The 24,601-nt window shown below is 40.0% G+C and overlaps 1 long non-coding RNA gene across 1 annotated transcript in view; it reads right to left on the reverse strand.

The window, feature by feature from the left end:
• The window catches only part of LOC109279053 (uncharacterized), a 230,860-nt gene that overhangs the window by 130,500 nt on the left and 75,759 nt on the right, over window positions 1–24,601 (reverse strand). Inside the window, exons 2-3 of the long non-coding RNA XR_002085977.2 lie at window positions 15,263–15,350; window positions 14,249–14,339 (exon numbers count right to left, since the gene is read on the reverse strand). This is a non-coding gene — a long non-coding RNA (uncharacterized LOC109279053). The remainder of the gene's footprint in view (window positions 1–14,248; window positions 14,340–15,262; window positions 15,351–24,601) is intronic.

Here is a 24,601-nt window from a genome sequence, read left to right on the forward strand (position 1 = left end):
TATCACGACTGGGATTGACTTAACTAGGATGAAGAAATCATATAATTTGCTGGGTCTACAGATATGTAAGTAACTCAAATGTGTGTTTCTTTTTTTGGTATCAAAAGATAATTCTAGAATAAAATTCCCTGTCACAGTCATTTTAAAGTACATCCACACTGTCAAAAGTCTAAATAACTACATTTCTCACTCTCTAAAAATGGAAGGCACTAAATAATACAACACTATGTTTTAACCTGAAGATTTCATACTCAATTCTAATTCAAAAATATATTTGCTGACATCCATGCTTTATAAAATAATTCCCTTGTGATAATTATGTACCTTGAGCAGAATTACCAATGCATCTGTCTTGAATGCTTAATATATTCTATGGCAAGTGCCTTGAGAATCTTCAATTCTGCCACAACCAAGAGAAAGAAATATTAACCATTCAGAATGAGATGATCATATTAGATTTTGTGCACAAAGAAAATCACAACTTAAACGGATGTCTCTCCAGAGCCCAATGTCGCTACTATTAAAAGACTACAGAGTCCTGGAGAATAGGCACCATGAGTCTTACCACTCCTTCCAATAGTGTCCTACACTTATTAGGCACTCAATAATGTATTTGTTCAGGAATAAACTAACTTAGAACTAACGTCCTGAGTGTATCGCTATAAAACGTGGACCAGAATAAAAGTCCCTCAGTTCCCAATCGCTCTTGTTTTTTAATGCAAACAATGTAAGAGGAATTATGTATGGTTAACAGACTGTGCAACTTGGAACCTAAAGGATCAAATTTCTTTTCAGTTGCTCTGGTCACCAGCACATCTTCTCCACTGGTTACATGTTAGGTGACCTTATGAGTTCCCTAATTTTCTGAATTTCAATTTCCATACCAATAAAAAGAGATAAAAATGCCATATTATTTTGAGATCTTAAATGACAAAATCTACTCAAAGCTTTAAGCATATAGGCTAGCACATAAAACGTGCTTTCTAAATGTTAGCTATTAAGTTTATAATTTATCTGTCCCATAGACCTAAAAAGATTTTTCTTTTCATTTTTTTTAAATGATGACTATTTTTGAAAACTATTATTTTTTTATCTTTTGGAAGTCAAATTTCTCAACACTTAGCCTGAAACTTACAATGAAGTTAGGGATCTGAGAAACACTCTATCACAGATATTTACATGTGGCAATACATGTAAATACAATTACAGTGGCAATGAGAGATCACTTTCTTAGTAACAATCTATTTGCACCTTAAAAAAAAAGCACCCCATATCAAATATAGGCTTGATGTTAATAAGAGGTAGGGTATGGGGCACCTGGGTGGTGCAGTCAGTTAGGCATCCGACTTTTGATTTCGGTTCAGGTCATGATCCCAGAGTCATCGGATCGAGCCCTACATTGGGCTCTGTGCTAAGCATGGAGTCTGCTTGGGATTCTCTCTCTCTCTCTCTCTCTCTCTCTCTCTCTCTTTCACAGTGCCCCTCTTCCCCGCTTCCCTGCTCACATGCTCTCTCTCTCTCAAAAAAAAAAAAAAAAAAAAGGAAAGGAAAGGAAAGAATAAAAGGAGGTAGGGCATAAGTGGCACAACCTTCTAAAATAAAGGAATTTAATAATATTTTTTTAGGTCTTGAATTTATGTTAAATAGAATTTAGAAATTAATTTGAGGAGGATTGATATAGATATCATTCTGAGCCTTACCATCTAAGAATATGATTTCTAACAGTATTGTCTTATATCTTTCAATAATTTTAAATTACTTCATCCTTAAAGGTCTATCTTTTCTTAGGTTTGCCTCTAAGGATTCTGTAGTTTTTATGGATTTGTATGTGGGATATTGTGGGATATTGTGGGATATTGTGATATATTATTATCACATTTTCTAACTGGTTAAAGCAAGAATAGTATATATGATTTTGTATCCTGCAATCTTGCTGAAGTCTCCAGTTATTGCTTATATAGTTTGTATTCTCTTATATTTGCAATGCTGACAATCATATGCAAACAAGCAATAAATTTCTATCTACCATTTTAGTTTTTGTATGTCTTTTTAAAAATTTTTTAGGTCTTTATTTTTCTTGTCTTATTTATCTGGCAAGAATAGCCACTTAATGGTAAATGCAAATAATGTCCAAGGAAAACATTGATTTATATATATAAATACAAATAAATAAATATTAAAAGAAAGGCAGCCACTCTGGAAAACAGTATGGAGGTTCCTCAAAAAATTAAAGTTAGAACTACCCTATGACCCAGAATAGCCATTTAATATTAAATGCAAATAATGCCCAAGGGAAAAAATATATATAAACATATATATATATATAGACATATATATATATATATATATTTAAAAAAATGCAGCCACTGTGTAAAACAGTGTGGAGTTTCCTCAAAAAGTTAAAATTAGAACTACCCTATGACCCAGCAATAGCACCACTAGGAATTTATCCAAAGGATACAAAAATGCTGGTGCATAAGGGCACATGTACCCCAATGTTGATAGCAGCATTATCAACAATACCCAAATTATGGATAGGCCCTAAATGTCCATCAACTTATGAATGGATAAAGAAGATGTGGTTTATATACACAACGGAATACTACTTGGCATTGAGAAAGAATGAAATCATGCCATTTGCAGTAATGTGGATGGAACTGGAAGGTATTATGCTAAGTGAAAAAAGTCAGTCACAGAAAGACTGATATCATATGTTTTCACTCATATGTGGATCATGAGAAGCTTAACAGAAGACCACGGGGGAAGGGAAGGGGAAAAAATAGTTACAAACGGAGAGAGAGGGAGGCAAACCGTAAGAGACTCTTAAATACAGAGAACAAACTGAGGGTTGATGGGGGTGGTGGGGAGAAGGGAAATTGGGTGATGGGCATTATTATTAAAACATTATTATAGTAACATACATTTGTTACATGAACCAATCTTGATACTTTATTATTAACTAAAACCTAAAGGCTATTTAGATTTCCTTAGTTTTTACATAAGTCCTTTTTCTGTCCCATCCATGGTACCACATACTAAATAATCATGTTTCTTTAGGCTCTTCTTGGCTACGACAGTTTCTTAGACTTTCTTTGTTTTTGATGACTTTGGCCATTTCAAGGACAATGGGTTAGGTGTGTTATAGGATCCCCCTCAACAGGAATTTTCTGAAGATTTTTCTCTCGATGAGACTGGAGTAATATGTATATTTTTAATTATCATTACTTGGAGTGGAATTGTATGAGTTCTTTGCTAGTGAAACAATCATATAGTCTCTCTTTAATTTGCTTCTGTAGTTAAGTATATTATCAGATTTCAAATGTTATACTATCTCGAGTCCTGAGAAAAATCAACCTCATCATAATGTATTTTTTAAACGAGGCCTATAATTTTACTTTCTCATACCATCCTTGTCTGGTTTTATTATTGTCTTTGACCATATTCCCTGGGAATCAAACTGTGGGATAGAGATTTATGTGCAAGAACTTTACTGGTGAGGCTCTCAGGATCAATTCCTATGGGGGCAAGGACAGGGGCCAGAGCGGAAGTGCAAAGCAGCTCCCGAGGAAGCCTCAGCAATGTAATTAGGGTCGTCCTTCCAAGCTGTCTTAAATCAATTCGCTGGGGCTGGGCTCTTGACCTACTGCACCTACCAGTCTTGGATGTGGGCCCAGGGGACATTCCTGGAAAGGGACTTAGCTATGAGTGGTCTGCAGCAACCACTCCCAGCGTCTAGGGGAATGTATGCCTTGGTCCTTAAGAGGGGACCTAGGAAGTTTGCCACAGGAAGGGAGAATATGCTTTCCTCCAAACAGGATTTGGAGTGTTGGACAATTCACGGAAGCTACAAGTTGTCTACTCTGTTGACGGGGTGGTAAAACTTGACTTAAAATCCATGTGGGACATGAGAGGAGGTGGGAGGGGAGAGAGTGGATATATGTTTGACTCCCGAATCAAGGGTTTTCGCAGCTTCATAAGTCCTTCATCCCCATTGAAATCAACACTGGCAACGGATGGATTTTCTAAGAAATAATAATTTTAGATATTATCAGATGTATCAGCATAGAGCTATTCACAATAACTCTTACAATATTTTAAGTCACCATTATATAATTATGTCCCCTTTTTGCCCTCAGCTATGCTTTGTGTCCTTTCTTCTTTATTGCTTGTCAACCTCAGTAATCTTTTCAAAGAAACATACTTGGTTTCTGCAGATCATCTCTATTATTTGTTTTCTGTTTCACTGATGTTTGTTCTTATCTTTATTAGTGTCTCCTTTCTACTTTCTTTGGGTTTACTCTGTTCTTTTTCTAACTCGTCTGGGCACATTACTTTTCTATTGTTTTTTTCTTTTTTAACATGTACATTTAAGGTTACAACGTTCCCTTCTGAGCACTGATTTAGCTGCATTGCATATGGGGTTTTTGTTTTGTTTTGTTTTTATTGTCCTTTTTTTTTTTTTTTTAGAGAGAGAGAATGCATGAACAGGGCAGAGGAGCAGAGGGGCAGGAGTAGAGAGACAGAAAGAGAAAGAGAGAGAGAGAGAGAGAGAGAGAGAGAGAGAGAGAAATCTCAAGCAGGCTCCACATTCAGCATGTAGCCTGATGCGGGGCTCAGTCTCACAGCCAACTCAGGTCATGATCCTGAGACAAAATCAAGAGTCAGACATGCCAGATGGACTGAGCCACCCAGGTGGCCCTGCATTCTATATGTTTAAACTAAATGTAATAGAGATTTTCAGTCGTCCTACATTTTCCATCCTACCCTCCTTCAATTTGTTCCAGGACTTTTTGAGGAGTAGGTCCAATTTGTAAGCAGATATGAGTTATAGAAACTCCAGGGTAGCCATACAGATGCCTGGTCAGCTGTGAAACCTATTCATCAGGCCAGGAGAGCGCAGGCCAGATCCTAGTACCGCCACAAGAGAGGCTGGGCAACGTAGAATCTCACCAGAGTGAGATGAAATTTGGAGTCCATTACTGAAAAGAGTGAGGAATGGATGTTGGGAAACTATTGGCAATATCTGCCATAACTATAAACAAACACACAGGGAACGCAGCCATGTGACCTTGCTTTGAATAATGGAGATGTGAGCAGAAGAGATACATGTACCTTTCAATTCAAGTCTTTAAAGAGAATGAGCATGCCTTCTCCTTACCCTCTTCTTCTTCCCTATTAGCAAAAGTCAGCATGATGGTTGGAGCTGGAAGTTATACTGGACGATGAGACGAAAAGGGCATGTTGAGGATGTCAGAACAAGCTAAGAGGCTCCGAGAAAGACAGGACCTAGTGAGAGTTCCCCTGGAGATCTTCTCTACACTTTCTCTTCCTGAGAAATGGCTGCCAAACATGGGCAGGGTGAGTCTCAGGCCCTGGTCATCATGGAGTCCCAGTATCAAGCCAGGAAAGGAGTAACACCAGTGGTGATAGCGAAGCCAACTCTACCCTTACCTGCAAAGTTTTATTTTTTTGCAGATTTATGCATCACTTGCAACGTAAAGTGATTTTAACCACCTACAAGAATTTTTTTTTAATTGAAGGGAAGAAGATATTTCAGAGTTGGCCTGACAGACTGTGGATACATAACAGTTAAATGTAGCATCAGTGACATGCTGCGTGTTACAGGGTGAGGTTTGAGGGTACCCACAACATAGCACAGTGTTCACAGCAGAGTGTTTACCAGCTTGGAGAGACTTGAATAGATTCTGCTCCACCTCTTTCCAGCTTTGAAACTTTAGGGAACCCTCTGTTTTCCCTAACCCATAGGGCTATTCTGAGGTTTTAATGATACTGTAACTACGAAGTGCTTTTTTGTGCCTGGCACATAGTGAGTACTCAATGAGTGGCAGCTAGCCTTATTTCTAGAACTTTAGAGCACTGGCCCAGATCTGGAGTCTTCTCCTTGGCATTGTCTCAGGCCCATGAGTTTCCCTTCCCTTCCCAACACAGGAAGACTTGACATATGCTTGCCACCAAATTCTAACACTGCCATAGGTTTCTTAGTTTAAGGATTCAGCTTCTAAAAAAATAAATCAGCATCCTGTTTTATGGAAGCCTAAGGATCAAATTTTTATAAAACAGGTTTACATTTAATGACAAGTACCTGTGCCATGAACATGTCGTTGTTAATATTTGTTTCTACGGTGAACTGCACTGAACAAGAAGGTGTTCAGATAAATAACCTCATGTCGTCGGGGGGGATGGGGGGAGCCTTCTTACTTCTTATTAATTCTCGATTCCAAGTGCCCTTTGCACCTATTAGCTCACCATTAGATCAGAGTAGTTATTATTATTACTGAAACATAAGGTTAACATTTCCATCATCACTGGGGTTAAAATTTGCATACTTCTGCATAATTCCTGTGCACAGATGCTTGTACGCTCCGTCTTTCATCTTGCTGTGCACAATTCATCTGGAATTTCTTAAAACTGGACTATTCATAATAGTCTTGAAAGAACTTCAGGGGGAATGTTGAGTTCAACATTTTAGCAGCATCCTTCACTTAAATAAAAAGCTTCAGAGCCTCTTGAAGACATGAACAGTTTTGACTGAAAAATCTAATATCAACCACATGGGCTAAATGATTGCAGAACAAACTTTTTATTGCATTATAAATCTGCCGGAAACAACAACAAAAAAGGTCATCAATCTCTTCCTTACTTCTTCTTGGCATTTTGAAATTACCCTCTTTTCCTTCCTTATTTCCCAACCAAAACCAGGGTATTCAATGTTGTCACAAATTCTATTTGTCAGTGATGTTCCTTTGATAAGCTGTTGAAGCTTGTAGGCCAGATGAGAAGAAATCACGTAAGAACTCAAGCCATTTTTTTTTTAATCAAGATTGACTAAGGGACTAAATGACTTCCACTTTGTAGTGGAATCAAAAGAAACTGGTCAACAGCCATTATGTGAGAAGAAGGAAAGGCACCACAATAGAGCAGCTCAAAAGGAAGGACATCTGACTTTTAGTCTTGACTTTGCCTACAACTTGATGCATTTTCTTCAACTTTGCATTAGTCAGGCCTCTTGGTTTCAAGGGACAGAACGCAACCCAAGTGGCAAAAGAACAGGTGAAAGCGGGGCTAGGATGGAGCCACTCACCAACTGACTCCCATAAAAGGTCCAGGGGTATATTTGGTTCAGGTGTGTCTAGACACAGGCACTCAAATGACGTCACCAAGAACACGGTTCTCCCCGTCCCTCACATCCCTCTTCCTGTGGGTTGACTTCGTTCCTGGGCAGGCTCGTCACACCCTGTGCAAAGAGAATTATCGGCAGTTCCAGCTTACGTCGATCAGCTCAGCAATCCCACTGGGAAGAGACCTCCACTTTCCCCATTGTTTCTGTAAGTCCTATGGTCTTTGGAGAATCCCTGTGGATTTCAGACCCAAATTTGAACCAACAAAAAATGCAAATTGTCCAGATCGAGGGTACATGCATCCCACAGCACATGGACTGAAATCCGGCAGGAGGCACTTACTCAAAGGAAAATTAGAAATTAGGGCACTATCACCGGAAAAAGCAGGAGAGGCATCATAACAGTAGTCAGGCAAAAACAATATCCTTCCAGTCCAACTTGTCTTGGATTTCAAATACTCCAAAAATTATATAATTTAGAGTTGATGATGTGAAGTTTTTTACTCTAAGGTTCAAACCACATTAATTTGAAGAAATTTCTCAAGAAGGGATGGCTGATTGGAACCCTATACCCATTCCCAGTCTAACTTTAGTAATAAGACATGCTAACTTGTGTTAGGAATATAGCACTCCACAAAAGACTATTATTTCTGATGCTGCATAAAGCTAAGTGTGGCCATAGGACTGTGGTAGTCTGGATTACGGCTTCCCAGGATATCCAGGTCCTAGACCCTGGAACGTGCGAATGTCCCCTTACATGGTAAAAGACTCTGCCAATGTGATTGAGTTAAGGATCTTGAGATGAAGAGAGTATCGTGGCTTATTCAGGTGGCTCCTAAAGGGAATCACCAGTGTCCCTATAAAACAGAGGCAGAGGGAGATTACATGCAGAATAGGATCAGGTGATGTGAGCATGCAGAGATCGGAGTGATGCAGTCACAGCCAAGGAGTCACCAGAAGGTGGAAGATGCAAGGAGACTGTCCTCTTGAGCCCCCAGAAGGAGTGCAGCCATGTGGACACCTGCATTTCAGCCACAGAAACAGAGAAATGTGAGAGTATAAATTTGAGTGTTTTTTAGCTACTAAATTTGTGGTAATGTGTTACAGCAGCCACAGGTAACTAATATAACTGAGTTCTGGCAAATAAAATATGAGCAGAACGGGAGGTATCCAGCTTCTAGCTCGTGCCCTTTAAGGGAAGGGTACTTCCCGCCTTTCCCCTCTCCCTCCCCTGTCCAGTGGCTGCAATGCCAACATGCTGCTGAGCCATCTTGGGCTGCCACTCATTATGGGAATAAAGGGAACATGCCTGGATAGTAGAGCAACAAGATAGAAGGAGCCTGGATCCCCAATATCCACTTTGAAACCTCAACTTAAGAGATAAATAAAACTCTGTCTTGTTGAAACCACTATATTCTGGGGTCTCTTATTACAGCTAATCTATAACCTAACAAAATTACCATTTTTGTCTGCCATGAAACTGCACTTTAAAGACTTCAAACTCCAGGGAGTATAATTAACTGAAGACCTAAAGGCTACAGTCTGAAATCTGCCACCACATTTGCACCCAGCCCTCACTTTTCCCACAGGCTGCTCCCAACATCTGGGTGTGGTGGGGATACTAAAGCAATTTTATTACTGGGCGATATGGGGCCCATCTAACAGCCAACTTTGGCTCAAGGACTCCTCAGTGGCTTTGCCAAAGCTCCTGAGACAGCACAGCAATCTAATATATTTTCATCAAATTCCCTTCCCCCTCACTTTACTTGGGGCAGGCAGTTTCGTCATCCGATGGCATTCCCAGTCTTACCAGTTCCTTCCCCATTCTCCATCCCAGGTGTTTCCCCTAATTAAATCCTTGCTCATTTAATCCCATCTTGGCAAATGTGTCTCAGACTAATACACGGTCTTTTCCCAAAAGTTCAAGAACCATGAGGTCCTCTGGCAAAGTAAGAAAAGAAATGAGAATCTTAGCAAGTAGTAAAAGCATCTTGTCATATACATATTAACCCAAGGTAATTGTGAAGTGAAGAAGAGTTGACCATGTTATAGTTAATTTTCCCCCAAATAACCTCTTGATCACTTTCAGATTCTCTCCTGCCACTTGGAAATAAATTAGGAGGGCAACAAAATTTTCTCTAAAGATTTGGCAGACTGCATATTATTGACTATTCCAAATTACTAAATGAAAAGTAAAATTCCATCAATTATCCAATCACTTAAAAAATTTTTTTTCAATGTTTTTTATTTATTTTTGGGACAGAGAGAGACAGAGCATGAACGGGGGAGGGGCAGAGAGAGAGGGTGACACAGAATCGGAAACAGGCTCCAGGCTCCGAGCCATCAGCCCAGAGCCTGACTCGGGGCTCGAACTCACGGACCGCGAGATCGTGACCTGAGCCGAAGTCGGACGCTCAACTGACTGCGCCACCCAGGCGCCCCTACTTTATTTAAATATCAAACATCTGGAGGCTGATGATAAGCAGGTTAAGAATTCAGGATGACTGAACTGTTCCTTAATCTTTGGCCAGATTTAACCTAGCGTAGACGCAATCCATTAGTCCTGAATTTCGGTGTATTTGCACATTTTTGTCTTGGTGTGTGTGAATCACTTCCCCTGGATGTACAAATGTCCATACAATGTGAAGTCTTGTGTAGCTCCCCCATCGGGAAGTCATTGTCATATTCCACTTCAATCTACTGTCTTCAGCTTCAGTTATAACAGATTTCTTTCTGCTTTGTTTGTCTTTTGGACTGTCACACGTTTAACTCATGTTAGTAGTCCCATAATTATTCTTGGCACATCTGTCTTCATCACACATTTGCTGAACTGAATCAAATGTGAAAAAGTTGGGAAACGCATGCATTAATATTGCAGGAGACTAACGTTTCTGCAACAGATTCTGGCACAGGAGTTGGGAACATCTCTCCTGGATTCATTATTGGAATCAGAAAATATGTCATTGAGAGGATCTCAGGGAAGGAAATGCCTGTTGTTGACAAAGGCCTTGAACACAAAACAGAGCAGATGAAATTGAGAACAATGAGTTCTAATCCTTCCACATGTGGTATATTTACAACCATGACAACTGAGGCAAGACTTGCAGAGGCATGCCTCATTCATTGTGAGGAGAGACGGGGTGTGTGTGTGTGTGTGTGTGTGTGTGTGTGTGTGTATGTAGTCCTGGGGATAAGAGCTGTGCATTGTTTTTTTGTCTCTGATCAGACAAAAAACAAAGTCTTTATACTGCACTTCTGAAAACAGGTTAGATATCTTATTTTAAATGATTACAATAGAGAACAGTTACTAACATAGCTCCCACCTAAAACATGTGTTTAGGTCTCTAAGGGGTCCTTTGGTTGGTTGTATTTGTGGGATTTTTTTTTAATTAAAAGAAGACATAATATCTAGCCATGGTAATAAGAAAATATTATTAGAGGGAAGCCTGGGTGGCCCAGTCAGTTAAGCATCTGACTCTTGATTTTCGCTCAGGTCATGATCTCACAGTTCCTGAGACTGAGCCCCAATTCAGGCTCTCTGCTGACAGCATGGAGCCTGCTTGGGACTCTCTCTCTCTGCCTCTCTGCCTCTCTCTCTCTCTCTCTCTCTCTCTCAATAAATAAACATTAAAAAGAAAATATGATTAGAAAAATAATGAATTCTTAGGATATTAGTGTATTAGTAACATTCAACTAGGAAGTAGAAAGCATCGATATCAATTTCTAGATCTGAATTTGCCACAAATAACAATGCAACCTAGGACTACCCACCTAAACTGAGACCCGGCAACCTTATCTATACACAGGAAAGGGCTGAAGTGTTTCAGTTGAAAACTGGTGGATAATGGGCCAAGTTCTGCCTAAAGATATGTTTCCTATGGCCAGTCATCATTTTTTTTTTAACTAAATTAGTTGCTTGGCTATAACTCAAGACATTTTGCCAGAAGAAGAAACACAATTTCTGGTTTCTTCTGAAAAATTAAAAGATCCAACCAACCTCATCTTACACTTCCATATGACTTTACCACTGGGTAAAGCCCATGTTCCCCAAGTACACCTGGTACACTTTACTCATGAAGCCTGACTGCACTTGACAGACACCAGAATGTGTGACTCCTATACTCCGTGATCTGAAAGGGCCCGTCTAGTTCTCAATGTCTGTGAGCCCAGAATATAACTAAGAGTCTAGAAACAAACCCATACATTTAGGGTCCACTGATGTTCAACAGTATTGCAAGACAATTCAATAGGAAAATAAAAGTCTTTTCAACAAATGTTCCCAGGACAACTTGATATCCACATGCAACAGAATAAAGTCGGGCTCTTTCCTCACATCATACATAAAAATTAATTCAAAATGAAAAAAAATAACTCAAAATGGATCACAAACCTAGATATAAGAGATGAAACTATAAAACTACTAGAAGAATATAGGCAAAAATCTTCATGATCTTAGGTTAGGCAAGGTTGTCTTAGATATGACACCAAAATCCCAAGTGATGAAAGAAAAACAGATGAATTAGAACTCATAAAAAATTTAAAAACGTTTGTGCTTCAAAGGATACCATAAAGAATATAAAAGGCAACCTATAGAATGATAGAAAATATTTGTAAATCATAGATTTGATGAGGGGCTCATAAGGTATATATAAAGAACAGGTACAATACAACAATAAAATAACAAATAACCCAATAAGAAAATGATAAAGGATCCCAGTAGACACTTCTCCAAAGAAGATACACAAATGGCCAACAAATACATGAAAAGATGTTGAACATTATTAGCCAACAGGGAAATGCAAATGAAAATCACAATGAAATATGACTTCACACCCACTAAAATGTCTGTAGTCAAACAGACAAAGGCAACAACTGTTGGCAAAGTTACGGAGAAAGCAGAACCCTCATATGCTGTTGTTAGGAATGTGAAATTTTGTACCCACTTTGGAAAACAGTCTGGCAGTTCACCAAAAGTTTAAATTTAGAGTTACTGCATAACTCGGCAATTCTACTACTAGGGAAATGAAAACATATGTCCACACAATAACATGTACATGAATGTTCATAGCAGCATCATTCACTATAGCCAAAAAGTAGAAACATCCAAAGGCCCATCAGTTGATTGATGGATAAACAAAATGTGGTATGTACTGGAATATTATGTGGCAATAAAAAGACACAAAGTCCTGAAACATGCTATACAAGGATAAACCTTTAGGACAGTGTGCTAAGTGAAAGAAGCCAGATGCAAAAAAAAAGCCACAGATGACAAGATTCCAATTATACGAAATGTCCAAAACAGGTAAATGCACAGAACAGAAAACAGATTGATGGCTGCCAGGGGTGGGGGGTAGAAGGAATAGAGAGTGATGGCTAACCAATATGGGGTTTCTTTGGGGAGTGATAAAAAATACTGTGAAATTAGACAGTGGTGATAGCTGTACAGCTTTGTGAATATGCTAAAACCCACTGAATTGTATGTTTCAAAAGGACGGATTTTCTGATGGATGAATTATATCTCCATTTTTAAAAGTACATGAGCCTGCAGGAGAATCTAAATTTTCATCTCCATTATCCTGTCAACATTATCAATAGCATCAAATTTCCTTCCCCAGTGAAAGGCTAACCAGTATGAGCAACCCACTTCACTTTAGCATGAAGCAAAGTGAATTATGGCTAATGTGGCAATAAATTTTACTTATGGAAGAATAAAACTTGAGCCTCTTATTTTTTTAAAAAAAGAAAACTTTAAGAAAAATTTTTAAAAAGATGTATGTTTACTCTTCTTTTGAAGTTTAACATTTTTTATATTTTCTTCTCCAATAAACATCTGACCATGTGAAATACATCTCCTTTTGTCTGCAGGCTGTTTCTGGGCAGGGAAGACATACCCTACCCTAGTCAATGACAAATTGATTCATTTAAGCTCGAACATCCTATTGCATAATTACCCTTAAGGCTGTGAGCTCATGGTCTCTTCTGAATTTCAGATCAAGCTGGGACATCTGGGAAATGGACACACTACAGAGACTCATTTCAAGCCACCTTCCCCCCATTCCAGTACTGGAAAATGGCCAGTTGTCTTGTAATGGGACTACAACAAAAATCAATTTCCAAATTGAAGGGCAGTATACCAGCAAGTGAATTATACCATCGCTTTAGTATTCCTCTTCTTGACCAGGCACAAAAGTTAGTGAATTATGTAACAGTATCCAACCAAGCTGGGCAAAATTCAAGCATTAAATGTGAAAACATGTTTGCCCTTAGAAAGGGGTTCACATGGAAATGACTATGAACACAGTTATGAGTGCATATATAATGAGAAGCGGGGCGGGGTGTGTGTGTGAAAATATGTTATTTTCTAAGTTGGCTGTTTGAACTGGTTTGACTAAAAGGAGTGCAGATTCTTTTTTGGCAGAAACTTTTCCTTTGTTTAGAAAAACACCTTTATGAATCTCCTCAAGCCCTGGCTGAGATCTAAGAGATCCAGAAAGAGAAGAATAAAATGGATTTATGTAATAAAATAAAAACAATTCCTTAAAAAGTAACTTCCCTAATGGTGTTGGGCAAGATGATGCCTTCAGATCCATCCCTCAGCCCTGCTCTATGCACTGTGTTTAAACTCCATGGATGGCAATAAACAGACTCCCTAACCCACTGGCTTCCCATTGGGTTCGGCCCATTAATGGGAGGTAATTGCCAAACACTGGAGAGTGGGAGGAGAGTGTTTATTCCCCAGCCTCCCTTTATGCTAGGCCTCTGGCTAGCAGATGTTATGCAACCCGCAACCACTCTGGGTTCCAGAGTCTGTTTCTCTGTCCTTGTCCTTCAGGCCTGAAAGCAGTGACAGCTCCCTGCTCTTCCCTGCCATAGAAGTGCTGCTTCAAGACAGTCACTTCTGCTATAAGCAACGTAGGTGTTCTCGAAACCATCATGCTCTGCAAATTTTTGTCAACAATACCAAGGAGCTTATGGGAAAATGGGGTTAGAGGCACACAAACTGTACCTGTGACATCTTAAAAACAGAGGAACCTAACAAAAATGGTTGACGGTGTTACACTTGTTACACAATTAAGAAACACACAAAGACAATAAATGTTGCCTTTTTACCTTGAACAAGACCTTGACATGTGCTTGTGGAAGTACATTTCATAAGGGTTGCAGCTTGTAAACCGTTGCAAAGTGGCAGCAGGAAGCTTATCTGAAATGCAAAGAAAGTTGCCTTACCAGATGGGCATGGTGTGGCTCATGCGGCTGTGGTGAACTGAGGAGGATCATGGCTGTCTGGGGAGGGGGTGTGCATTGTGTGTATTCCTACACTGTCTGGTTCAACTGGGTGCAGATTTCTGGGTTCACCAAATGCTTTTCATGGATCACATCACGCATAAGCAAATGCGAAACTACGCCCACAGACTTCTGCTCAGGTCATGATCTTGTGGTACATGAGTTCAAGTCCCACACCGGGCTCTCTCCTGTTAACGCAGAGCCCGCTTTGGATCCTCTCCCTCTCTCTCTCTCTCTCTCTCTTTCTCTCTCGCTTTTCCCCTCCCCCACTTGTGCTCTCTCTCTGTCTCTCTCTCAAAATAAGTAAATAAATAAAACAAACAAACAAACAAACAAAAAAACTACGTCCAAATCGTTCCAAGGTATATCAATGGCATTGGAACAAATCTGTGTTTTCAAAACAAGTGTTATAACAGAACTGATTGAACATAGCTTATTTCCTTACACTTGGTCAATGACTTTATCAATAACATTTGAGTATGTTGTTTCCTGTGAAAATACTTAGAGACTTGTGGCAGTCTGGGGACAAGAGTCTCCAAACGGCCTGTAAGAAATTCCTATTGGAAGAAGTTGCCAAGAAACTTTGAAAGATAGTGGTGTGTCTTAAGAAAATTCTAGTGTCTTAACGTTCTATACTATCTCGCAGTCCCTGCCACAGCCTGTCTCACTCACCCTGTTCCCTGCAACAGCTCTGGGTTTGTGGGGCTTTGGGAAATGAAAGGGGGGACAAGCGGCATATAGAACATGAAGATGGGCAGAAAGGACAGTAGTCACAATTGCTGAGAAAAAAACAGCTGAGACACAAGCCCTTTTCTCCCATATCAGCCAAAGAAAAATCACCTTTAAAAGGCATCAGGCAGTCCATGTTCTGCTAATACGGGTGGAGCTCTGTAAGGGGCCCTTCCATTGATTGAGAATTGGACTCCACCTAAAAGGAAAATGAATATAGCTTTGAGTTCCACATTTTCCACCAAGAAAAGCCTTTCAACAATATCTTCCATTCCAAAGGCACTTGTTCTGCAAGCAACACATATTTAGGAGTGAAAAAACTGAATTTTTTCTCCCTTGAACAAGTCCGTTTATTTATTTATTTATTTTTACCTGAGTCAGAACATAAATATAACTGAGGCTCTGCCCAACAATACTACATTAGCCATAGAAGCATGCCCACATGAAGGGATTATTAATCCTCAAAAAAGCCTTGGCAGAATTTGATGAAAGCTGAAATGTATTTTCACAGATGGTTGTGATACGCTGTATTTGATTTGAAAAATATTAAACAAAGCAATACCCCATTTCTGTTTTATTCCCTGAAAGCAATTATTACATGAAAAGGTAGACAGACAGGACACAGTTAACAAACAAAGACTAAAGAGTTGTCATCAGCCTAGAAATGTTCTGGAAAATAAATGAGAGCCACTCGCCAATAATACGACTATAAAATACAGAAATAAAAAATCTATATTGCGAACGTACACATACTTACAGCCCACATCACAGTTTGATGAAGCAAGAGATAAATGGCCCAACACTGATTGTTTTTACAGGAATATGACAATCCTCCAAAGAAGAGAAACAGAACATCTCTCCATTCACATAAAAAGCAAATTACAGATGGGGAAAAAAAAATTCACTATGCTCAGAGCAAGATTCAATTAAAAAAATATGTCTGGCTTTGACAGGGCAAATTCCAGGCGTAGTGTATTTTCATAGAAGTTGGTCCTAGAGGAAAGATTTCAGTGCTACAAAGGCCTGTGGAACTTTTCATGGCTTGTCATTATTTCTCTGTAAGTCTAAACAAGGATTTCCGCCTCCTTAGCTCATATTTTCCCCCTAACTGATCCTGCAAGGTGCCATTATGCTTCCGACAGTGTTCTTCCTTTCTGAAAATCACACTGTATAAAGCTGCATGGTGGATTTTGAATAATAATTAATGCTGCCTTATAGCAGCAATATAACACACGGTGCTTTACCAAGGATTACATGGGGTGTGTGTGTGTGTGTGTGTGTGTGTGTGTGTGTGTGTGTGAATACATATGGTTAAATGGCAGGATGAAACCATGGAAAAGACCAGAGACAGCTTGTCATGTCCCACGCAATGCTTGAAGAACAGCACAAATAGCATTATTCAAACAGAACACAACTCTAACTCTGGGACATCCATTTGTATCTTCAGAAAATTAGGCGGCAGCTATTATCTTTCTGTTGTTCAAATGATGAAACCAACACACAGAACCGCCGCTGGAAGTCACAGGGTTTTTGAGCCAAAACTTCTGCACACATTCCCTCTGGCTTGTCACCTCTCATCCACTTTGTCCAGAGTATCATTAAGAATTTCTAGACATCGGGTTCTGGATCTTGTTACAATGCTCAGAATGGCTGTCAATGGACAGGATAAGAACTCCAGTAGTCAGGCTTGAATTGTGTGAATAAATGCACCCATTTGGGTGTTATCAAGCTGTTCCATTTGTCTCATCATTTCATTCTTCACTTGACACTGTGACCCTTGGAAAGCCAAGGAAGGTGTTTCTTCGGTTTTCACCCTCAACCTCAGGGTAGCATGGCCTTTATTCTCTGTCCCCTATTGCCCTTTGGAGATAATTGCCTACAGTTTGGTGCCTATATTACATATGTTTCAACCTGTTCTCCAAACATTAACTGTTTGGGATTAAAATAGTTTCTACGAAGCATTTGCAGCCTTTCCTTGAACTCCTGCCAATGTATGGCTCTCCACAGAAAGGAAAATGCTGAGCATTAAAAACGAAATGAGGATTAGTCAGAGCAGATAATAAATAGCACACTACTGCATGTGGCAGAACTAGAAGAAAAAACAACAACTTGTTTGTATTTTAATGATTTAACCATGACAACCATTTGAGGTCCTGGTAAAGGTAACAGAAATAAAGGCCCGTGTCAAGAAGTACGGAAAGACTGGAGAGAAGCCGTGCCATCAGAAAACCTATCAGATCATCAGTACTGTGTATGTAACCAGATTATGAGAGTCCATTTAAGTATTCCTGCAATGCATTATTTTCAATGTAAATATTAATCAAAGTAATAGATGATGCAATGAATCCTGAGAATGATAAAGCTAGGAGTTGGGATGATGTCTACAGGATCTAGTCCTCCTAATACGATGCTGTTGAAGGGGCAGGGCAAATTCTATCCAGACCTTTGTCAGAGACTCTGCAGGTTGGGTGGAGAGCGGCCTGGCTGCCACTTGGGAAGGGAGAATCACAGTGGTAATACAATAACAAACGCCACCACCACAAGTAATTTAATCTAACAAAGAACAAAAAAAAAAAAAGCCCTATATGAAGCTGACGTACTGTTTTCATCTCCATGTTAGAGATGACAAAACCAAGGCAGAGAGGTTAAGCAACTTGCCAAAGGACATACAGTTGACAGATGAGGGAGCAAAGATTTAAAACAAAGCAGCGCAGCTCCTAAGAAACCCTATGCAACCCCCTAACCTCCCTGTATGAGCGGGCTGGGAGTGTCGTAGCCTTTATGCCACATACCATGACAGGAGGAAGCGCTTAGCCAATCACTCACGCATTCCTTCAGACATTCAACAAATGCATAATGTACACCTACTATGTGCCTGGAATTACTGCTGGAGACAGGGATTTCATGATAAACAAGCAGATGAGCTCCCTGCTCTTTTGGAATTCAGTCTAGTTGGGGAGATGGGTGGCAAAATCCAGGCTGCTTACAGAGCTCGGAGGAAAATAATACTAAAATGGATGTGTAAGTTTAACAGGCCTCAGAAGTGCCAAGAGCGCTTACTAAAACACAGACTTCTGGACCTCATCCCCATAGTTTCTCATTCAGTAGGTCTGTGTTTAAGCCCAAGAGTTTATATTTCTAACAAGTACCACAGCTGATAACTGCTGACTTAGGAGCTCGACTTTGAGATCACCACCATAAGGGTTATTTGGTTGGGAGAGAAATATTCTTTGTGTTGTACTGCACCTCGGTTGGAGGTGAGCCTGTGCTTATGAAGAATTGTCACTGACTATATAGATACAATTTTAGACCTGCCAGGAAGTTTCTCTCACCTGCCTTAAAATGTGGACATAGGGGCGCCTGGGTGGCGCAGTCGGTTAAGCGTCCGACTTCAGCCAGGTCACGATCTCGCGGTCCGTGAGTTCGAGCCCCGCGTCAGGCTCTGGGCTGATGGCTCGGAGCCTGGAGCCTGTTTCCGATTCTGTGTCTCCCTCTCTCTCTGCCCCTCCCCCGTTCATGCTCTGTCTCTCTCTGTCCCAAAAATAAATAAAAAAAACGTTGAAAAAAAAAATTTAATAAAAATGTGGACATATTCCCTAGGATGGGTATAACCCAAACCGCCACCAACAGCTATTCACACATGGTATCTGAGAAAACAAGACGCAGATTCAGTAGCTTCTGATACCAAAGAATTGAAAGAAAAAGTAAAATACGAGGCCACAGAGTGACATCTTGAGTACATTATTAACGAACAGGGAGGCAACATTTAAGAAAGTGACCCTATAAAGGCACGGGGTCCTTAAGGAAAGAGCACTATTGCAGGGAATTTCTACCCATCAATCCATGAAACACATTCCATCCTTACAGATAATGATATGCTATCATTTAATCGACATGATGATTAAAATTGCTTCCAACTGCATGAGTCTGGTTTTAACACATCTTTTAAAAAAAAGCCTGAGTGTTTCTTCTCTGTAAAAGGGGGGTTTTCCAGATTCACAACCTTCTTGTCTATTGGAAATATCCATGGCAAGAGTGAAAAGAAGTACTGGGAAAAGGCCAGTTTCTTTCAAAACCATATGTGGATACAAAGGGCAGCATTATCTGTAAGCAAATTATTATATATCATATGTATGTGTGTGTGTGTATATATATATATATGCATATACATATGAGATAGATATATACATATTATATATATATACACACGTATATATGTATATATATATACATATATACGTGTGTATATATATACATATATATATATATAAATGGCTTCTTTTCAAAAGAGAGTTAATAGGTCAATGCTATGGGACAGGAGGGCTTCCACTGCAGAATGGAGGACCATAACCATTGACATTTGGCTGACCTTCTTTCCACATTACATAGAATGAATTTCTAACGTGGAGGATTCCACATTAGTGTGCTCTGCAAACAGCCTTATGCTAAAGCCACAGAGCAGCACAAATAGTTGCATAAATAAATATCCCACCTTAAAGACAAATGCAAGTCATATGGAAAGTCCTTTAAGACTTGGGTATGTGTACTCAGTTTTTAAGAGTCTCTTATGGTTTGGCTCCCTCCCTCTCTAACCTCTTTTTTTGTTCCTTCCCCTCCCCCATGGTCTTGTGGTAAGTTTCTCAGGATCCACATAAGAGTGAAAACATATGGTATCTGTCTTTCTCATTACTTATTTCACTTAGCATAACACTCTCCAGTTCCATCCACGTTGCTACAAAGGGCCATATTTCGTTCTTTCTCGTTGCCACGTAGTATTCCATTGTGTATATAAACCACAATTTCTTTATCCATTCATCAGTTGATGGACATTGAGGCTCTTTCCATAATTTGGCTATTGTTGAAAGTGCCGCTATAAACATTGGGGTCCAAGTGCCCCTGTGCATCAGCACTCCTGTATCCCTTGGGTAAATTCCTAGCAGTGCTATTGCTGGGTCATAGGGTAGATCTATTTTTAATTTTTTTGAGGAACCTCCACACTGTTTTCCAGAGCGGCTGCACCAGTTTGCATTCCCACCAACAGTGCAAGAGGGTTCCCATTTCTCCACATCCTCTCCAGCATCTATAGTCTCCTGATTTGTTCATTTTTAGCCACTTCTTAACAGAAGACCATGGGGGAGGGGAAGGGGAAAAAAAAAGTTAGAGAGGGAGGAAGTCAAACCATAAAAGACTCTTAAAAACGGAGAACAATCTGAGAGTCGATGGGGGGTGGGAGGGAGGGGAGGGTGGGTGATGGGTATTGAGGAGGGCACCTTTTGGGATGAGCACTGGGTGTTGTATGGAAACCGATTTTAACAATAAATTTCATATTAAAAAAAAAAGACTTGGGTATCTGTAATATCAGCATCTGGTTACCCACTGTTTCTCTTGGCCAGGTAATTATAAGCTAACTAGTTTTGTCAGTCACTGAGTTTCTAAGTTGACAGCTCACAGGCCAAATCTGACCCAAAGATGTGATTTGTTTGACTTGTGCATTTTGTTCCTAGTTGCTGTGCCCTTAAAAGCTGATCACGAATGGCTGAAATGGAACATTTGCTCTCTTCTGTGCAACCTTGCTTGTCGCTCTACAGTACCTTTGGCCTGGACTGGGTGACACCTTTACATTACTGGCAAATCGCCTGAAGAGGCTGGAGTGTTTTGACCCCTGCTATTTAATTTACAAAATCAAACTTCAACTCCAGCACAACTTTCCTGTTAATTCCAACTACCTCATATTTTTTCTTCATTTCACCAGGGGACGGACAGGTTTTTTCCATAAGAATTTTAATTGTTCCTAGGTGAGTGATATAATACTATATAAAACTTTGGGAGGAAGTTAAGTTTCTCAGTAAAAGGGCAGAATTACCTTGTTGTATGACTCCTGCTATGGTCGACATTGCTGATCTGTTTTAGATTGGCTTGGAAATTTTGAGCTGATGAAATGAAATGTCAAGACTGGGAAGTGTCTTGATTTTTAGCAAAATGGGCATATCACCACCAGACATGAATTAGCCTAGAAAATACATTAAGTTTTAGGAGGTTCAGAGTGGGCTTTAAAAAAAAAAACTGAGAAGGCTGAGAGAATGTGAAAGGCCCCAAGGCATGTTCATTTTTATTCTGTAATGAATAGGAAATACACTGCAGTAAAAGCAGCATCAATGATTCAAAAACAGCTGGGGATATTGCAACAGAAATTAATCCTACTTACCTAGCTCTTAAAACTAGTAAAAGGGCAAGGTGGGGTTGAAAACTCGTACCTGAAGCAAAATGGAATGTTGGCATTAAGCACCTGTGACCAGTCATTTGTAGGCCACTCACACACAAGCACAGCAAAGCCTCTAAGTGGCAAATCTCACTAATTAGAAATAACTGGGGTGATGGCCACTTGGAATCACTGTGAAATCTGAAGTGTGGACACTTTTTAAGGAGATATAGCAGATTGGTTTCAAGGGCAAAGACTAGCAGCAAGTGACGCTTCAAGGACAGCAAGGTCCCACTGGATCCGCTCAGGGGAAAATCATTTGTTGTTAGCACATTCATTATACACCTGGGACTGCCACTAGGCTGTGTCTATCACTGTAAAACAGTTTTTAAAAACTAAACATATCTCCAACTACCTTTTCTATCCTGTTTATGTGACCATTTTCTTCAGAAATGGTTGGAAAGTTTATTTTAGGCCGAGCTCTCTCTTGAGTGACAAATTTCACCATATCGGTGCCCGATGCATCGAAGTTGTCCCAATGATCTTAAAAGTTCTTACTGTCATAATTTTTACTGAAACATGGATGTATGTGTGTGTGAAACATATTCTTGCCACATCTTCTATATTTGTGTAACATTTTCTTTGACCATGCTTGACACACAATGTATTCGTTTCAGGTGGACGACTTAGTGATTCAACTTCTTTATATGCTATGCTGCGCTCACCACAGTGTAGCGACCATCTGTCGCCATACAACATTATTACAATATCACTGACTATGTACCCTATGCCGTGCCTTTTATTCCTGTCACTTCTTCCTTCCATAACTTGAAAGCTGTATCTCACTCTCCCCCTCACCCATGTGGCCCATCCCCCTTCCCGCCTCTCCTCTGGAAACCAGCAATTTGCTCTCTGTATTTATAGACCTAAATCTGCTTTTGTGTTTGTTTATTCACGTTTTTCAGATTGCACATATGAGTGAAATTGTATGGTATTTGTCATTCTGGGACTGACTTACTTCATTCAGCGTAGCACTCTAGTTCCATCCATGTTGGTGTAAATGGCACGATCTCATTCTTTTTTGTGGCTGTGTGATCTTCATTATTTATATATACTACATCTTCCTTATCCATTTTCTGTAACTTTCTTGATTGAATAAACTCAATTCTAGGAAGCAAGTCTAGCCTCCACCTGTTCACTTTGTGGTTTCACTCCGTGGGTGTGTTGGGAAGGTATGGACATCGTGACTAGGGCCTTTCCTCACTAATGAATTAGGTGGGGACTTTTAAGCTAAGAGAGAATATATCCAGCAGCCCATTTTACATATTCATACCCAAGCCTATTTCAACATCAACTCTTAACCATAACGGAGTCTTAACAGAATTTCCAAGACCAAAGCACTTCATGAATTCCATATTCAGTGACTCAAGAGTGAGGTTTAGAATGTTTACAAATGTCTTTGTGTTTCCTTTGGGTCAATGTACAAATAGCTTGCTCAAAGATCCTCGAGAAGAAGACCTCCCGGGCTCTCTAAGGAGAAACAAAAGAACTGACCTCAAGTACATTCTCAGCCCCAGGCCCTGAATGATAAGCTTTAGATCTGCAATGTGTGATAAGTCACCTTTTTAGTGAGATTCTGCCGACCACTCTATTTAAAACTACACCCCCTCCTCCTTAATTTCTCTCCCTTACCATTTACCACTTTGCACTATAAAATTTACATATTTTGTTTATTTTTGTCTTCTTCCTCTAGAATATAAGCTTCATAAGGTAAGGAATTTTGCCTGTTTCTTACTGCTTTATCTCTGATGCCTAGATGGTCTGGCAGGTAGTAGATAGTCAACAAATCAGTGTTGAATAAGCAAACCGCTGAATACGTATCTAGTGATATAATTTCATCATCGGTGTGCCAGTGGACGCTGCATCAGCAAGAGTTGGGTGGGAACACTAATACTGCCATTTGCAAGCTCAGTGGCCTCAGACAAGGGACACTTTCTCTGAGTCTCAGCTTTTTCATCCCTGAAAGGTAGATAAGGATAGTTTCTTTCCCATAAGGTTGTAGGAATAACAAAACAAGGACATGTCAGGATAGCCTTCGGCATGGTCTTAGGCACACTGTAAAGGTTCCCAAAGTGTTGCCTGTTATTACTGCTGCTGCCTTAATCCTCACTCATAAACTTATGCAGAATAACAATCAGTGAGTAGACAGAATCCCACAGCTACATATTTCTGCCCCCATCTCTTCCGAGAGCTCTGACACAGAAGTAGGGAGAAATTGGTGAAGAAGCTGCCTTAGTCTTGCTCCTATTTTGCAAAACCCTTTCTTGGGGCTGGGGGTGGGGTGGGCCTCCTGCATGCGACCCCACGCAGGGCGGTGTGCGGCAGCTGGCCTGCCTGCCGCTGCGTTGTGTGCTTTGTAAATCAATAGGGCATTTGGGTCTCAGGCTATCCACTCTGCTACCCTTCTGAAGTCTTAACTACACTTTAAAAGCAATTATTTTGCTTCTAGCTTTGGGAAGGAGGACGTGAAAAGAGGCCTGGCTGAGGCAAAGCTCATATTTCAAGGCATGTCAGGGACCAAGATCGATGACGTGTAGATAACAGGGGAAATGGATGTAAAACATAACCTCAGGTAGACTCACAACCAGGCCCACACAGAGTTCTTCCCCTGCTTCAGAATCAAGAGGAAATCGAGTCACAACATTCAAAACCAGGGACAGAGAGCTGCAGAACGAAAGAAGGCTCAGTAACACTCACTATTCGGAACTCCTGGAACTATAAAGTCTTAGCACTGCACCACATGGGGGTCTGTACACACAGATGCTTCCAAATAATGCCTATTTTCCTACTTCTTCTTCTCTGTGTTTAATTAACAATAATTGGTTAGAATTAACAATAAAGGCTACTGTTTAAAAGTTCTCATTCTATGTCTAAGCTCTTGTTTAGCTCCTTGCAACAAACTGTTGAAATAGAAAGCATTGACTCATGTGCCCATTTCACAGAAGGGGCTTAAAGAGGTTAAGTCACTTTTCTTTGGTCATAAAACAAGTAAGCAGCACAGTCAGAATGGGTACCGAGGTCCGATTCCATCCCAATATAATTGGACACTCTGCTCTGTATTATATAACACCATAAACTAAATTAGATCCTCTATAAGGCTCTCGTAGCTCCTTGTACTTTTCCTCACAGCATGGAAATGAATTTGTAAATAAATGTAAGGATGTGATTACTTGCCTAATATCGGACTCAGT

The sequence above is a fragment of the Panthera pardus genome, unplaced genomic scaffold (genome assembly GCF_024362965.1).
Source record: "Panthera pardus isolate Hobbes unplaced genomic scaffold, ASM2436296v1 HiC_scaffold_8, whole genome shotgun sequence".
Lineage (NCBI taxonomy): Eukaryota > Metazoa > Chordata > Mammalia > Carnivora > Felidae > Panthera > Panthera pardus.